This window comes from Melospiza melodia, chromosome 18 (assembly GCF_035770615.1).
Source record: "Melospiza melodia melodia isolate bMelMel2 chromosome 18, bMelMel2.pri, whole genome shotgun sequence".
In the NCBI taxonomy this organism is placed as follows: domain Eukaryota; kingdom Metazoa; phylum Chordata; class Aves; order Passeriformes; family Passerellidae; genus Melospiza; species Melospiza melodia.
The window spans coordinates 15,614,722-15,632,386 of NC_086211.1; the positions used below are offsets into that span (position 1 = coordinate 15,614,722).

At 55.1% G+C, this 17,665-nt stretch overlaps 1 protein-coding gene across 2 annotated transcripts in view; it reads left to right on the top strand.

Moving 5' to 3' along the window:
* The first annotated feature begins 606 nt into the window (after positions 1 to 606).
* Positions 607 to 17,665, top strand: part of LOC134426367 (ankyrin repeat and fibronectin type-III domain-containing protein 1-like) — a 253,598-nt gene continuing 236,539 nt past the window's right edge. For both annotated transcript variants that reach the window (XM_063171332.1, XM_063171333.1), the window contains exons 1-2: positions 607 to 645; positions 4,911 to 5,027. The gene's annotated coding sequence lies outside the window, so the exon portion shown is untranslated. The remainder of the gene's footprint in view (positions 646 to 4,910; positions 5,028 to 17,665) is intronic.

Below are 17,665 nucleotides of genomic sequence, written 5' to 3' on the forward strand. Positions count from 1 at the left end.
CTCCGGGAGCAGGGTGTGTGTCCCGGCTTTGCTGCGAGGGGGCCTCACCCGTGGGCTCCGGGAGCAGGGTGTGTGTCCCGCCTGCAGCCCGCAGCATCCTGCCGCTGTTCGCGAGCACCGAGAGTTTGCACGGTTTAAAATTAACATCCAGCCTGGGACGGCATTTCACTTTCTCCAGGCATCCTGCTCTAGCAGATGTCTCAGAGTCTGAGGTTAGAAGCACTTCAGAGCTAAGAAAAGCGCAGGACGATGTGCAGCGGGAGGGGCTGCCCCGAGCCCGTGCCCAGCGCCGTTCGGAGCAGCTCCAGCAGCCTCGGGGGGCTCTGCTGCTCCCTGCGCTCTTTGCCAGCGCTCCGATCAGTGATTTCAAACCGCTGTGGTTAAACTCGGGACGAACGCACCGGAGCAGCGCGTTCCGTGCCGCGGTAAGCGCCGCCGTCCCCGCGGGGCGGAACCCCCGGGACACCAGCGGGCTCGGCCCGGGCAGCTCCATCCCGGGGCGGGGCGGGCTGGGCCGGGCCGGGCTCCGGGGCCGCCCCCAGCGCCGCTTCCTCCCCGCTCCGGCCGGGCCCGCTGCCCTCCGTGGCCGGGCGGGCGCTCCGGTGCGGCTGCGCCGCGGGACGGGCCCGAGGGACGGCGGAGCGAGTGAGCGCTTCTCCCTCTCCCCCTTCTCCTCCCTTTGCCCTGCTCTCCTCCCTTCCTCGCGGTGCCCCCGCCTCGCCCGCGGCTGTCGGGAGCGCAGGGCTCTGCTGCGGGAGCCCGGGAGTTGCAAAACATCTCCTGGCTTTGCAGCGCGTTTGAATTTTATTTTTCCTTTCCCTTTTCCCTCTTACACTTGGAGTAGCTAATTGGGTAGGAAAACACGAACTGCAGGGGTGGGATTACTTCATGCTCTTGCAATGCTGTTTTGCTGTTCGCATTCAGTGAATAGAGGCTGCCTGGCGGGGCTGCCCTGGAGCGCTGCTCTGCCGCTTTTTCCTTAGCAGGTTTTCACTTTAAACGATTTCCTTGTCTCTGTTGCTGCCTTGGTTTCGGAGGATGTTTGCCCTTTTGGACCGCACTAACCCCGGTCCATGGTGTGTGCCCAGAGGCTTTCTCGTCTGGCAGGTTAATTCCTGCACCATTTCTCCTTTGGTTCCGAGGTTTCCGTAGAATATGTGATTTCCAGGGAAGTGGCGATGCTGGCAGCGGGCTGTTTACTCCCAGCCTGCTGGCTGCTGTCCTGGCTCCTGCAGCCATGGATTGTCACTCTGTGGAGCAGCCTCGGTTTTTCTCCTCTGCTGGATTTCTTCAGGTTTGTCTGAGAATGGGGGAACAGGGAAATTTCTCGTGCAGGTGACATTGAAGTTCAGCCAACCAAACCAGCAGAAATTGCTTCCCTGAGAATACAGTATGTGCAGATGTGCTCCCTGAGCAGTTTGTTCTTCAATACGAGCAACAAGTTGTGTGTGTTTTATAGAAATCAATACAGAGCAGGCAAGTGCTGGGCATTGATTCCTGAGGCCTGGAGTCAGCAGGATGCTTCAACGTGGGGATGAGCAAGTTGGAGTTGGTCCTTGGGTTGGCTGGGTGCATGTTTACACCAGTGAAACATCTGCAGGTGAAGGACCAGTTTGTGTTTGTGTCATGCTCAGCTTTCTGTTTATTCCCCTCCAAAAGGGGATGGTGCAGTGTGGTGCTCAGGAACTCGCTTTTCCTTCTTACCTTCTTCCTAAGGGCACTGGTTTTGCTCTCAACTGGCAATTCCAGCAGTGAAATAAGGAGAGGGCAATTTATCTTCCTTTTTTTATCATAAATATTTTACCTTGAAAACAGCAACCTCAAAAATATTTAAACCCAGGGAAATCTGCTTTGTGATTCTTAAGCCTGGGCTGTCTCCAATGGTATCATGCTCTAGGGTTGGCTGTTCTGCTTTATTTCCCTGAATTAATTTTATTGTGGCGCTGAGAACTCCCATGAGGTCCCTGGAAATTATCCTGCATTTTGAGAAGTTCAGAACTTGCTGAATAATGGTGTTTTCTTCCCTGAAATAGAAGTGGGAAATTTCCTATCCCAGCCTGTCCCTGGGTACCTGAAAGCTGATTTTTACAGCTTTCACCTCAGCAAAACTGGGCTTCATTGATAAGTCTTTTTTATTTCTCATAATGTTGGATTAATTAATTAGATGAGTAGAGATCTTCCTGCTCCCCTTCTTCTAAGTGAAAAACCACATCTGTTTTTATGCTGACAGCAGTTGTTTAAATGATTCCCGGCCCAGGGAACCTGCAGTCCATTCCCGTTTGCACCCTGGAGCTGTGTCAGTCTCAGATGGCCTTTCCCAGTGCAGGGAAGGCAATGCCATTGCTGAGGTTGTTCCCCAGAGAGGCAGAGCCCTGCAGAGGGGTTGATGGCTCCTGGGTGTCTCATTCTGGGGAACAGCCTCACTGGGATGAGGCATCTCCATCCTTGTGCAGTACCAGCAGCTACCCCAGCTTTCTGCCCTGACACCTGCTGTGATGTGCATGGGCAGCTCGGGGTGCTCACCTGGAAGAGAACTCAGTGCCAGTGTCCTGTGTGCTCCTCCAGGATGATAACAGTGATGAGAGAAGGGTCAGATGTTCTGTCCAGCACGAGGTCATGATGGCAATGGGAATGCCAATTACCTCCCACGAGTCATAACTCAAGAGCAAACACTCTTCTTGTCATCTCTAAGAGGGCACATGATCACCATCTGCACGGAGCTCAGCTGCAGAAATCCCCATCCCTGCCATGCATGTGCAGCAGTGCAGCCCTGGGCATGGCACAGGAGCAGAGCAGAGCCTGTGTCTGAGTGCCTGGGGAGCCCAGGCTGTGTCTGGAGCCAGAGCTGCAGAGCAGGGCACTGTGGGGAGCTGAGCCAGTGCAGCAGGTGCCCTGCGTGTCCTGCTCCTGGCTCTGGGAGCTGGCAGGGACAGGGGGCAGCCCTGGGGCACTGCTGGCAGGGCCTGGCTGCCCTCAGGTGCAGCTGCTCCCTGTGGGGCTGCTTCTGTCCCAAAAGGAGAAAGGAGTGTTGGCAGCTCCCCCAGCTCCAGGATGGCAGAGAGGGCCAGAGCTGTGCTCAGCTTGGCCTGGAGTTTGCAGCCTGCATCCTCTCCGGGCTGGGCTGGCACTCCCCTCCCAGCTCGCTTCAGGAGTTTCCAGCTCTGAAGTTGGGATGTTAAATGACATCCTAGTGCTGAGCTGTGGCAGGTGAGGGATGCTGTGTCCTGCTGAGGCTCTGTGGAGTGTCACAGCCTGTTTGCTGCAGCCCTAAGGCAGGAAGGGACAAGTGCCAGCCCCTGTGGCTCCTGGCCCTGCATTCCTGTATTCAGTGCCTGTCCTGCTCAGCTGCAGGAGTCTCTCCCTCACCTGGGAGACACTTGGCCTGTGTCTCACTGGGCCAGAACGAGGGCATGGGGACCAAATCCTGCCTTGGCTGGCACTGCTTGGTTTTTTTTTTGGGATGCAGAAAGGTGTGAGGAACGACCACAGAGCTGGAGGGTGGACTCAGCAGGGGAACAGCAGTGCCATTTCAGTGGCTCTGAATTGTCCTGGGCAGAGTTATGGCCGGGCTGGATGCTGAAGCTCAGGTGGAATGAGTTTCTGTGGTCTCTGCTCCCCTTCAGCTGCTGGGTGGGAGAGGATCCTGTGTGGCTCTGCCCCTCAGGCTCCCTTGCTCCTCTCCCTTCTGCAGGGAAGTGTTGGCAGCTCTGGGAGCTCTGCTGCCACCCCAGTGCCTTCACACCTTGTGATTGCACCCGTGCTTTGCTCAGCCACGTGTTGTCCCTAAGGACAAAGGGACAGATGTTGCTGGCTGGGGTCCCCTCAGGAGTGACCTCTCTCCAATGAAAGCCAATGCAAGAGCACAGGTACTTGCTCTTTTTTTCCTTTGGGAGTGAGGGTCCTCTCTGCTGAGACCTCCTGCACAAACAGGGGAGGTTGTACCACCAAAAGTCTGCTTGGGTCCCCTCCAAAGCAGTGGCTGCGGTTTGGTGGCTGTGGTGGCACTGCCACTGGTGCTGGCAGCCTGGCCAGGCAGGGCTGGCACAGCTGGCTCTAGGTGGAGTGTTTGCACCGGGCAGCCCAGGCTGGCAGCAGCTTTAATAGGAAGTTACTTTTTGTGATAAATTGATGGCTTCATTTTTTGACCTTTCAAAGCTTTTCATGCATTAGCTACATGTAGGAAATGTAATTTTCCATGCTGAGAAACCAGCTCTGAAGCAGAATGACTGATGTGATTTTTTTTTGGATGTCTGGCAGACCAAATTCAGTGTGAAACAAGGCTCAGGTCCTGGGCTGAGCTCCTCTGCCTCAAAGATTTGGTGCCTGCATGACAGGGAGTTAAAAAGGGAAGCAGGGAGAATTTGGTAGAATTGTTTTCTTTTGATGGCTTGGAAGCTCCTGGAGAGACACCAAAGTACAAGGGCTTCCAGACTTACACAGGGATTTCAGTGACTTAAAAGTGACTTGAAGGGAAAAAAGAAATGCTAAAATGAGGGAGGCTGAGAACTGCTTGGTCTTGTGCAGGGCTGCTGTGATGCTGTTCCCACTGGTGCTGGCAATGGGGTCTGGTCCTGCTGTGTGAGCACGTTCTGGCAGCTCCAGTGCTGCTCTGCCTGCATTGAGGCAGCTGCCTCTGAGCTGCCATCTCTCCCCTTGCTGTTCCTCCACCTTGCCAGGGGTGTAGTGCTGGGTTGTCCCTGTTCTGGGTGCTTTGGGCATTTGTAAGCCTTCTTCCAAAAGAGAGGCAGAAACCTACTTGTCTCAAGAACTTGCCCATTCCCCCCTTGGTTGTAGAATGTTCAGGTGAATGTTCTTGGTGTGCCTGCACATCACCCTGGTGCCAGTATCCAGCCTGGTTCTGGGCGTGTGTAACCAGTCTAACACCCAGCTTTGCTTGTGTTTCTTTACAGGAGGCACCTGGGGACATCACTCGGAGGTGCTCTCTGCCCATGTCTGCAGCACAGAGCTGGCAGAGGGTGACTTTGCCTCTCAGAGCATCCGAGTGACACCGTGACAGCCTGCAAGTGGTAAGAGTGGGGCAGGGCAGCTGCCTGTCCTGCTTTGGGTGTTTCATGGAGTGCTGAGAATGTGTGAGCTGCATAAGAAGCCCAAAAGTCCCTGGGATGTGAGCTCAGGTGAAGCTCCCCCTGCCATACAGTGCTGTGCTCAGTGGGAGCAGAGCAGTTGCCCTCTGGCTGTGATTGATCTCCTTAGATCGAATCTCTGCTGTTTTGTTGCACAAACATCCCTTTCTAAAGCACAGAGGGGTGAGTGGGCTAATCCATTCTTTAAATGCATTTAACCCGTGTGTGAGCCTTGGCTGGGAACTGCAAAGCAATGGCCACAAACCCCTCACCTGTCAGCAGGTGCAGGCAGCACTGCTGGTGCAGCCCTGCAAGGCCAGGGGGGTTCAGCTGCTGAACTCCAGACAAGCCTGTGGGGACCTCAGAGAGCATCATCTCCTTTTGTGCTGGGCTTTTCCTTATCTTTGAGATGGGGAGAAGTGATTTCCCAGCCCTCCTCCAAAGCAGAGCTGTAAGATCTCGTTAATTAGTGATTAGTGATTAGCAAGTGCCCTGAGGCTTTTGGCTGCAGGGCAGGGGAAAGGCAGGCTGGGGGATGGGGTGTTATGGGCAGCACTATCTTGAGGTTTTGTTGTCCCTGCTGCTTCAAGTGTAGGGGAAATCTCACTTGGCCTTGGAGTGGGAGCTGTGTGGTGCCTGGGCTGCTGACTCTGTGACAGGGGTGGGTTAAATCAGGCCCTGACTGCAGGTGATGCTGAGTGAGAAGTGTTTCAGCCCTCCCAACCTGCCTCCTGCTGCCCGCTGGGATCCCAGCCCCTCCAGGAGCAGCAGGATCCCTGTCCCGGCCCTCAGGGCATTGGCAGGGGCTGCTCCCTCTGCTGAACCCGGCAGATCCCAGCTTCTCTTGTCGCCACCAGAAGAGATGCCCTTGCTGGGGCAGCTGCTCTGAAGCTGGTACATGCTCAACGTCCCTGGTGTGTCTGTAAGTGCACAAAGGATGAAGGGAAAAGCAGAATTTGCAAAGGTGGCTCTTCTTGGAAGTTCTTGGGAAGGATCCTTGTTGGTGTGCCTTGTGCAGGACATCAGACTGGCTGGAGGGCAGCTGGAGCTCTGTGTAATGGCTAATGCCTTGTAAGAGAGGAGCTGGGAGAGCTTTAAGGAGCTGCTGGTCAGCTCCACACGCAGGGAGGTGAATAACTGTGCTGTGGAATGTGTCCATCTGTGTGACCCTCACGGTGAGTTTGGATGCCCAGAGTTGTTCTCTGCCTTCCCAAGGACGAGATGAGAGGTGCAGGTTTGTGATGCAGGAGGAGCAAAGCTGCTGTGCGGGTCTGGCTGGGATGCAGCAGCTTTGAGGAGGCAGGGAGGGCAGGGCTGCCCCCACACCGGCCCTGCGCCTCGGTTTATCGTTCCTGGCTGCAGGGTGATGCTTCTCCAAGCTCTCAATCCAGATTGCTTCCCAGCGAGCAGCCTCTGCATATGCGGGTGTTGGCTTGGGTCTCCTCCTATGCAAATGAGTTTATAGGAATGCACTAAGCTCCTTTACAAAACAGCTTGAGCGCTAATGAAAGACATCGCTGTGTAAGGGAGAAATATTGTTAGCCCATTACTACCGTCGTTAGCGAGGTCACAGCATTGCCTTGCAACAAAATTAGTTTGTTTTGCTCTAATCAGTTTTAGTAGCTAGAGTGCTCAATAATTACTCATGTCCTTGTGAAAGGGATGGGACAGCATGACTGGAGCTGCTGGCAGACTGCTCTGACTCTGAAATGAATTGTGCAGATGATTTTTGAGAGGGCATCTCTCCAGCTGCACAGTGCCCCTGGAGTGCTGCTGGCAGAGCCCAGCTTCAGCCAGGAGCAGTCATGGTCCATGGCACGGCTCCTGTGGGAAGAGTGGCTGCAGGGGCATTCAGAGAGGCTTTAGCAGCAGGAACATCTTTGGACTCTGCTGTTGTCTTCATGTTTATGATCCTATTTGACTTACAGCATGTAAATGTCTCTCTGAGCTATTCTTTTCTCTAGTCTATGTAAATTTTCAAGACCCTAGGAGCTCTCAAACACAGCTGCTCTGTAAACCAGAAAATTGGCTCCTGGGTATTTGCACCTCTAGAATATTCTCTTCATTTTTTGTTTTGTGTTTCCTGATGTCATTGGTGTGTTCCTGAACAGACAGCCTGTGGCCACTAGGGTGGGTGGCCAGGGTGCTGAGAGCCCCTGCAGTGGTGGTGCCCAGGCTCAGGGGCAATGGCTGTCAGCAGGCCATGCCTTCCCTTGCAGGTGGGATGGTTCTGCATGTGCAGCTGCTGCCCAGCAAGAGCAGGGCTATGCTGATGGAGACCCTCTCCTGTGCCTCCCTCAGGGTGGGCTGTGCCACCCAGGACCTGCTGTGCCCCCCCAGGACCTGCTGTGCCCCCCCAGGACCTGCTGTGCCACCCAGGACCTGCTGTGCCCTCGGTCTCTCTCCAGTCCTGTACCTGTGAGCTGAGTCTGAGTGCAGCTTCTGATCCAAACCCCGGCTGAGCTCAGCCATCCCAGCCACGCTGGAGCTGAAAGGTTCTTTGGTTCTCTCCAGCCTCTGCCTGCAGCTCCCTGGGGGTGCAGTGCAGGGACAGCAGAGCTGCAGCATCACAGGGCTGGAGCAGGGGATGGCTCTTGCTGGCACCGTGGCCTCCTCTGGCTGTGCTGTCCCTTGTCCCTGATGGGTCCTTGCAGGAGCCTGGGTCAGCTCATGGTGCCACAGCTCAGCAGCTTCTTTGAGGTGGTTCATTCCTGCTAAAGGACACGTTGATGCTGGAGCCCCCAGCTTTCCCTCCCCTTGATCCCCTTGCTGACTTCAGGGAAAATGGTGTTAATCTTTGCTACACTTTCCATTTCCTTCCTGGTGTTTCCTTGTGGCTCAGCCCAGCTGTGTTTTCTGCCCTGAAGCTGGGGCAGCTCTGCTGGGCAGGGACTCTCTGGAGGGGTGCCAGGAGTGCTGGAGCTGGGCAGTCTGAGGGATGGATCTCTGCACCTCAGGGTTTGCCTGGCCATGGCCAGCCCATGTCACTGTCAGGAATTCACAGGGACCTGCTGGGGCTGCTGCTCCCTCAGTGTCCCCACACCTGTGGGGCTGCAGCCAAGGCTGCTCAAGGCCTTCATGTCCCTCAGCAGTCCTTCCTCATGGGCAGCGAGGCCCAGCAGGTGTCTCTTTGTGCTGTCCCCTCTCTCCTGTGTCAGGGAGCTGTCACCAGTGCTCCCAGATGCCTCCTGAGTCCCACTGTGCTGTTCCTCCAGCACACATTTGGGTGAGGATCAGGGTCTGCCAACACAGGGCCTCTGCCATTTGCCAGAGTGTCTCACCTGCTGTGCCCTGAGCAGGTGCTCTATTGACACCCCCACAATGTCACCTGTGTCTGTCTGTCCCCCAGCCCTGAGCTCTCCTCAGGCACAGCCCTATGGCCCTGAGCAGCTCTCCCTGCTGACCCATAGAGCCCACGTGGGTTCCATCCATGGCAGCACCTGGTCCCTGGGCTGTCCCACGGTGTCCTGGGGAGGTGCAGCCTCAACCCTGTCCCCAGCCCAGCCCTGTCCCCCAGCCCTGTCCCCAACCCTGTCCCCAACCCTGTCCCCAGCCCAGCCATGTCCCCCAGCCCTGTCCCCAGCCCAGCCCCAGCCCAGCCCCAGCCCTGTCCCCAGCTCTTTCCCCAGCCCTGTCCCCATTCCTGTCCCCCAGCCCTGTCCCCAACCCCAGCCCTGTCCCCAGCCCAGCCCCAGCCCCAGGCACCACCCCGTGCCGTGCACCAGCTGCACCGTGGGCCTCTCTCTTAATCTGTTTTGAATTTCCCACATTTTAATTCCATTGAATGCCTTAATTCCTCTGTCGTGGAACAAGGAGAGCTCTGTCCAGAAGGGCTCTGTTGGAGATGTGTATTTTGGCAATTCTAAAAATACACCTGGCTCGCCCAGGCTGGTGCAGGGTAGCCATGGCAACGTGGCTCCAGGAGCAGGGTTAAAAACAATTGCACCAATTAAGGGAGAAATGGAGCTGTTCAAACTTATCAAACCTAAACATTTAGAAAATATGAAGTCACAAGCGCCATGTGTGATGCTGATGTTTTGGGTTGATTCAAACTGTGCCCCTTCTGCTCTTAAGGAGCATCCCAAGTGCTGATGGAGCTGGGGGTGCTCACCTGGAGAGGAGAAGCTCCAGGGACACCTCAGAGCCCCTGCCAGGGCCTGAAGGGGCTCCAGGAGAGCTGCAGAGGGACTGGGGACAAGGGATGGAGGGACAGGACACAGGGAATGGCTCCCACTGCCAGAGGGCAGGGATGGATGGGATATTGGGAATGAGGAATTGTTCCCTGTGAGGGTGGGCAGGCCCTGGCACAGGGTGCCCAGAGCAGCTGTGGCTGCCCCTGGATCCCTGGCAGTGCCAAGGCCAGGCTGGGCAGGGCTGGGAGCAGCCTGGGACAGTGGGAGGGGTCCCTGCCATGGCTGGGGTGGGATGGGATGGTCCTAAAGGTCCCTTCCCACCATTCCATGGCTCTGTGAGGGATAGCAGCCTGCCTGAATCATGGGGAGTGCTTTGAGGACAAAAGCATCATCTCAAGAACAGTTTTGGCCTGTGAGAGGGCAGGTGGATGTTACAGTTTGTGTGCTGAGCTGAAGTCCCTCCAAATCAATGGAGACACTCTTGCTGATAGATTATTTTAGGGCTGGGAACACAGGCTTGGTAAAAGCGACCAGATGAGTCTGAAAGCAATGTGCTCTTGTTTTTAAACTAGATTTGCCTTAATTGTACTTGCTGGGCCCTGGCCACATCCAGAGGAACAGAGGAACCCTCAGGAATGTCACCAGTGTGCTGGGGATGGTGCTGGGGAGTGTCTGTCTAGTGGAGCTGGCTGAGCAACGTGGTGCTTCAAAAAGCTTTAAATACAATTATTTCAAGCACCTTTTTTTTTTTTTTTTTTTGGCTGTGCCTCACAGAAAAACAGAATGAAACTATCTCTTTCCAAAATATTTCCAGGTTTTTGTTGATGTTGCAGGCATTTTCCTTCCTTGGCTGATTGTGCTTTGCCACCTTGGCATGCTGATGCCATCCCGTGTTTTTTGGGGGGATGGACAGAGCAGTTTGGGTGCAAATGTGCCTCTGCCTGATCCTCAGAGAAGTTCCTAAGCTCAGGGCAGAGAGTGCTGATGCTACTGCTCCCTGTTCTTGGGCTTGACCCTGAGCTGGTGAGGATCCTGCCCTGCCTGTTCTCCACAGCTTGGCTCTGGGTCAGCCCCACTGACCCTGAGGAGCCTCTGGGGGTTTCTTGTTGTGCGTGGGAGCCCTGGAGAGGAGGGATCCCTGTCCCTGGCTGGTTTGGCTGTCCTGCAGCACACAGGCAGGCTGGAGGCTGAGGGCAGCCTGAGGGAGGTGATGTGAGGCAGAGGAAGGAAGCGGGGGCGTGCAGCTGCGTGGGGAGGATGCTGGAAAGCAGCGCCGGGGTCTCCTGGGACAATTTAGGTGAAGGAAGCTGCGATGAAGTCACTGCTTTGCTTGGCTTGGTGGTGGCAGGAGGTGTCCTCAGGGGTGAGCAGTTCAGGCTGAAGGGGGTGAAAAGCCAAGGACACGTGTGCTGTGTGCAGGGCACCCTGCCTGGGCTGGCAGTGCCCACGTGGGGAGGTCAGTGCTTCACAGAACCACACACTGCTCTGGGCTGGCATGGAGACCCTAAATGCCATCTCATTCTAAATTCTAAAATCTACCTTCTGTGGGCACCTGTAACACAGCTGCCACAGAGAGGGAGCTCTCGTTTCCAGGCCCTGGTCCTTCCCTCCCTCCCTGGGTGTGAGTGGAAGCAGCTGTGCCCTGTGAGCACGGGCTGTGCTGCTGCTGTGGGTCCCAGTGGGGTCAGTCCCCAGGGAAGGCAGGCCTGGGTGTCCCCTGGCTCCTGGGGGACATTCAGGGCTGGCATTGACCCAGGTGGGTGCAGCCTCTGTGACCCTGCAGCAATTCCTGCCACTTGCAGAGAAGCTTCAGGTAGAACAGGAATTGGAGCCTTTTAAGAAGATTTAGGCAAATTTGAAAAATTTTAGGGTGGATGTCTTTAACTCCTTTGAATTATGGTTTGCATCAATTTGGGTTACTGGAGCAGGAGGCCATCCCACAGTGTTGTTTTTGCATAGGTGAGAGCAGAAGTGTGCATGGAGCTGTTGTGGGAGCTGGGCCAGGCTGGGGAGGAGGCAGAGCCCGTGGGGGAAGGCTGGAGCAGGGCTGGTGGTGAGGCTGGAGGCACCAATGGTGCCAGGAGCCTTCCCAGGCTCCAGCTCAGTGCTGGCTCCTGCCCAGGACTGGTTTGGTGGGTGAGGACTCGGGGTGAGGCTGCTGAGGAGGGGATGTGCCCTGTGCTCAGGGAGGGCAGAGCAGAGGGGCTGTGGGTGGCACAGGGCTCACGCTGTGACCCATCCTGGCCCCCTGGCAGGTGCAGCCTGGGCAGGAGGGTTTCACCTTCCCATCCTCTCAAGATGTCACACCTTGCAAGGTGTGGCACAGCTCCAGCGGGGTTCAGTGCTGGTGTTCCTGCAGGACTTTGTGTGCTCTTTGCCTGCTATTTGCCATGGGCTGCTGCTCCTGCAGCTCTCTGCAGCCCTTCCTCAGTGGCTCTGGTGTTCAGGGGTCCCTGTGCCTTCCCTTTGCCCATAGCAGGGGTGCTGTGCAAGTGAAGTCCTGTGCTGTCTATTGCCTTGGTAGCCGTGGCTCTGTGTGAAATGCCTCTGCTCTTCCAGCTGAGCCTGTATGGGGGCTGCAGATGGAAAATGTGTAGGGAGAGGTGGCATAAAGAGCTCTGTGCCCTCCCTGTGAGGTGCAATGTCAAGAGGATCTCTTACAATGTGTGCTTGCCCTATTCCCACAAAATTACAATTAGTTCTAATTAAGTGGAGGTTAACCACTGCTGTGCATCCTGCAAATGAATGCAATGTGCCATTACCTTATCTTGCAGCACTAGAGGTTCTTCAAAATTACTTGGAAAGGGGTATATTCTTGAGTGTGGTTTGAATTGTTAACTTATGTTAATAGTTCAAGCTTGAATTAATTAATTTTAAATTATGGACCTTTGATCTTTTTTTAACACTCCTGCCTCTGCAGCTTAATTTAGCTTTCTAGCTCTTCTCCCATTGTAGTGAAATGAATTGGGCAAACATACATAATGTGATAAAAATGTGCAAATCCACCCCGAGGCACGAGGGTGGTGAAGCTGGTCTGGTGTCTGTGTGTGGGTGTGCACTGAGGGGGCTCTGCTGCTGCCACTGCAAGGGGGAAATGCAGCAGGAGCCACAGGTTTGGTGCAAGATATTGTATTATTTCGTCTTGGAGGGAGTTCTGGGGACAAAACTCATCTTGTGGCTTTGGGCTTGCCTTTGGAGGTGGTAATTTGAGTTTGTGGTTGTGTGTTTGAACAGAGCTTCATCTTTCCTGGGCAGTGTAAAGCTCCCTGCTGCAGTGCCCAGGCAGCACGGGCAGGTGATGCAGTGCCTCAGCAGTGCCCAGTGCAGGGGGATGGTCCTGCCCTGGGTCCCTGGCCACCCTGGAGCTGTGTGAGCAGCCACCACTGCCCTTCTGGCCCCCTTGGGCACGCCTGTCTCCCTCAGCTGCACCGCCTGAGCAGCACCCCCAGGGCCTTCCCCACTGGGCATGTCCTGGCTGCTGTGTTCCAGTCCCAGAGCATCCCATGGGGTTGTTGTGACCCAAATGCAGGACCTGGCACTGAGCCTCGTTGGATTTTCGTGCAGGGGTGTTGGCCCTTGGATGCAGCCTGTCCAGATCCCTCTGCAGAATCGTCTTGCCCTCCAGCAGATCAATACCCTGCCCAAACTGGTGTCACCTGTGATCTGAGGGTGCCCTGGACCCTCTTGGCCAGCTCATCAAAGATCTGGAAGAGACCTGGCCCCATCTCTGAGCCCTGGGACACCACTGGTTTGTTCCCCACCCCTCTGGGCCCGGCCTCCAGCCCATTTCTCACCCAGCAAGCAGTGCCCTGTCCAAGCCATGAACAGCCACCTTCCCCAGGAGGATGCTGTGGGTAACAAAGGCTTTACTGAGTCCAGGCAGACACATCTACACACTTTTGTTACCCATCAGCTGAAGGGATCACCCTGGCACAGAAGGAGGCCAGGTTGCTCAGGCAGGCCCTGCCTTTCCTGGGCCTGTGCTGGCTGGCCCTGATTCCCTGGCTCTCCTGAACGTGCCACCTGCTTGCCCTGGGATGATCTGCTCCATGAGGTCACGCTGGCACTCCTGCAGTTCCCCAGATTCTTCTTCCTGTGGATGGGCATCACACTGGCACCTCCAGGCAGCTGAGTCAGCCAGGAGTGCTGGTACATGATGGAAAGTGCTTCAGTGAGTTCTTCCAGCACCTCCTCAGCGCCCTTGGGTGGATCCCATGTGGTGCAGAAACTTGTGGGTGTCTGAGTGCTGCAGCATTTTGCTGACTCTTTCCTCTTTTGGAATTGATGGGGTCTTCAGTCTGCTCCTTGTCCCCAGCTTGGGGGGCTGAGTACCCAGAGAAAAACTGGACTTATTATTTGAGCCAGTCCTGCAATGTTACAAAATTAAAACAACAGAATCATCTCGGAAGTTTCCCAGTCCCTGCCAGAGCATTGACCTTGTGAGGCTGACTTCAGATGGAGCCAAATCTTCTGAGAAGGGGGGAAAAAATAGCCCAGCTTCCTTTCCCTGTGTGCTCCCAAGATGTGGGGACCCATGGGTGTCTCTGAGTCCAGATCCAAGCCTGCCCTTCCGGATTGGTGTCGATGGCCCTGCTCCCAGCACGGCCCTGCTCTGGTGGGAAGCTTTGCTTGTTCTGTTCCCAGCTCCTTATCTCACAGTGCAGGGCCTGGCAGGGGCTTCACCATGGTCACCATCCAGCTTTCCTGTTCTCTGCCTCTGTCTGGCAGCTGTGGTACCTGGGACTGAGGGGTTTCTGTCTGGGAAGAGCAAATTTACTGGGATGAAGGGCAGGCCTTAAGGGTGAACTTGTTATTTCCTCTGCCCACAAGGGGGGTTTGGGGAAGCAGGAGGGTTGGCAGCAGTGCCCTTGCTTTTTATTTTTGTGGTCAGTTGTTGTCTCTGAAATGACAGTGATGGCAGTGTAGCAGAGGAGACCTTGCAGGAGGGGGAGAGATGCTGGAAGGGGCTGCCAGAGCAGCTGCTCCCTCAGCAAAGCACTCCAGATGGACTGGGCACATCATCCCATCCTGGATCACCCAGCCCAGCCCCTGGCCCTGCACAGACACCCCAACAATCCCACCCTGGGCATCCCTGGCAGCGCTGTCCAAGCTCTCCTGGAGCTCTGGCAGCCCCGGGGCTGTGCCCATTCCCTGGGCAGCCTGGGCAGTGCCAGCACCCTCTGGGGGAAGAACCTTTCCTGATCTCCAGCCTAAACCTGCCCTGACACAGCTCCAGCCGTTCCCTGGGCCCTGTCCCTGGTCACAGAGATTGGAGCTGCCCCCTTGAGAGGAAGCTGCAGACCCTGATGAAGTCTGCCCTCAGTCTCCTGCAGGCTGAAGAAGCCCTCAGCTGCTCCTCCTATGGCCCCTCCAGACCCTTCACCATCCTCATGTCCCTTCTTTGGATGTTTTCCTGTTTAGGTCCTTCCGATATTGTGGCACCCAAAACTTGCCCCCAGGACTCGAGGTGAGGCTGGACCAGCACAGAGTGCTGGTGTGATGCTGGTGAGAGTGTGATGCTGGGAGCTCACAATGTCCAGAAAAATAGAGAAACAGAACTGTAGAGATGATGTTCTGTTCAGAACTGTGGTGGTGATGCTCTGGAGTGACATCTCCCAGTGTGGCAATGGCAAGGGCTGGCAGCACCCAGTTCTGGCCATAACTCATCTGGTCCTGGCCTTGCCCAGCTGTTCTGGGCCTGAGGTGGGCGAGGGAGAGATGGCTGGGGCTGGATCAGGGACAGTGCTCTGCTGGGGCCAGAGGGGCTTTCCTTCAGCCTTGCAGGGTGGGGGAAGCTGCTGACCTTTAGTGCAGATTTGTTTCTGCATTGCTTGCCCTTTTAACACATGATTGAAAACAGGCTGTAGGGGAGAGGGAGCCAAAGCTTGGAAATTGGGCTGCTAGGATTGGTCAGGAGCATTTCTAGGAGAAACAGAGCAGAAAAAGGAGCATGTAGAGGGAATGGGTGTTGCTGTTGGTGATGCATTGCCTGCCTGCGTGGAGATACAGACCTGGCTCTGGGGTGGTCACACAAACTGAACATGAGGGTCACAGCCCCTTGTGTCATCTTCAGTGCAAAAAGCCCAAGAACATGCTGTCATCTGGCCTTTGTGGAGGTTTTGGAAGAGGCTCCCAGAGGTGCTTGCAGCAAACCTTACCTCCTGAAAGTGCACTCGTCTCCAGCCATGGCTGTGCCCATGCTGGCTCAGTCCCCTGGGGTGGCTTCTGCTGGGGACAGGGGACAGTGGGCATTGGCATGGACAAACTGGTGAATGTGATCTGAACATCCATCCCTGGGGCTGGCAAGGCTCCAGCACTCTGGGTCCCTGGCTGCCCAGGGATGCCAATTGTTTCCCTGTGGCAACAGAGCCTCGCTGGTGTTTGTGCTGAAGTCTTATAAAATCTTTATATCTTAAGTGTACGTGACCTGTTCGTTTATCTTTGGGCACTGGGCAAACACGGAGGGATATTGGATAAAACACTGCAAATATTTGCAGTTCCCTGGGAAGAGAGCTGGGTGAAACTTGAGGTTTCGTGTTACCTGTGGTCCCTTATTGCTCTGCTTTTCAGGTTTAGATCTTGAACTGCTTGGCAGAGGGGCAAGGCTGATCTTTCACAGCCAGGGAATTCGGGGCCCTGTCACCTCTGCCCATCCTGTGCCTCACACCTGGGACTCTCTCAGTGTGCCTGGCACCAGGATCTGCCCGGGGTGGAGGTGGGCACAGGCCATGGGCTCTAAACCCTTTGCCCAGGGGCTGATACTGCAGCCCTGTGTGGAGTTCACTGAAATCCCATGGCTTGGCCAAGTGCTTTGGGACCCTGTGCAGGGACTTCTGTCCTTCTGGACTGTCCTTTGGGCCTGGTTGGAGAGAAATAGTGAGTAGAAATACGGAGGAGTTAGTAGGAATGTGTCCATAGAGAGGGTGGCGTGATGTGGTACAGGACAGACCCGTTCCCTAGGGCAGGGATGGTGTGAGGTGTTCGGAAGTCAAGTTTGCTTCTCTGTCATGGACAGCACAGGAGAAAGGTCCATCTTTGACAGTGTTGGCTGGAGGGGCAGGTGAGGTGCTGGCTCCCCATGGTCTCAGGGTGCTGCTTCCAACCCCAGGAGCACCTCAGGTTGGAGCCCCAGGATTTTGGGTTTCAGTGCTGTTGTCCACTGACTGACACATCAGCTACTGTCAGCTCCCTTCCACCTTTTGGAGACTTGGAAGAAATGTTTCCATGTGTGCCCCAAGCAGGGGTGAGATGGGGAGCTCCTGTGGGGGTTCTGAGGGATGGTGGTTTGGCTGTGCTGCATCATTCATACACCCCAGGCATTTAAAGGCAGGGAAGTGGACAGTTTAAGGACACTGTAAATCTTACCTCCACCCATACTGGAAACATGAAGAGTATCCTTCAAACCCTGAGCAGGTAACACTGCTTAAAGGATCACAAACTCCTTTTTGTTGGGACGTTAAAATTCAAACATAACTAGGAGTTCTCCTGCAGAAGTGACAATTGCAGCAGGTCTGATCCTGGAATAAAGGTTTCAGTGTGAGTAACTTGGTTTGGCAGAATCAGAGGAATTGCCTGAGGCCAAGTCCAGTGGCAGCAGAGTTGAGGGGGAAGGTCTTGCTATAGACTTGAGTGGTTTTTGACCTGGAATATTTGCCATGTGTGTAAAACAATGAGCTCAGGATGTGCTGAACCAGGAGTCTGTGACCAGCTAAGTGCATCTGAGGATGTTGCCACTTTCTCTCCCCTTCTCCTGTTTGAGCTCTCACTGAGCCCCAAGCTGTCACTTGTTCCCAGTTCACTGGGAGCCACGTGAGGTGGATTTGCTGTAATCTCCGAGCCAGAGCCCAAGGTTTTCCAGCTAAGCTATGCTTACAGAAATGTTCCCAAGAGATGTTTTCTGGGGAGGACTTGGAAATGTAGTTGTAAACAGAGATATCAGAAACATGTGATTATATTATTCCTCTGTTTCCCAGATGATGACAACAATGTTTTCAGGGGACAGAGCATTGCAGTCCTCCAGAGCAGGGGCTGGGAGTCACTCCTGCAGGATGACCTTGTGGCTGTGGCACTCCCTCATGAGCTTTTGCTGAGGGCATGGGTCTGGCACCACCTGGGGGTGCCCTGGTCAGAGCATTTGTGAGTGGATTTGGGAGGAAAACAGATCCTCTGTGTGCAGCTCCAGGGGTGCTGTTCATCCTGGCTGGTTACAGCCACCCCTTCCTGCTGGGCTCTCAGCTCCTCTTCCTCTGCAGTTCTGTGATGAATGTGTGATTCCAGCTTTGCTAAGGAAAATTCCAAACTTCAGCACTAAGCTCAACGTTTAGGAAACATCCTAGAGTAGAGCTCAGGTAGGATTTTATACTTTTGCTTCCTCACATGTTTTCAGGTGTGTCCCTTGACAGGCACCTTTTAAGGCCTGTCAGCCCCTACAGCAAATATGTGCACTAA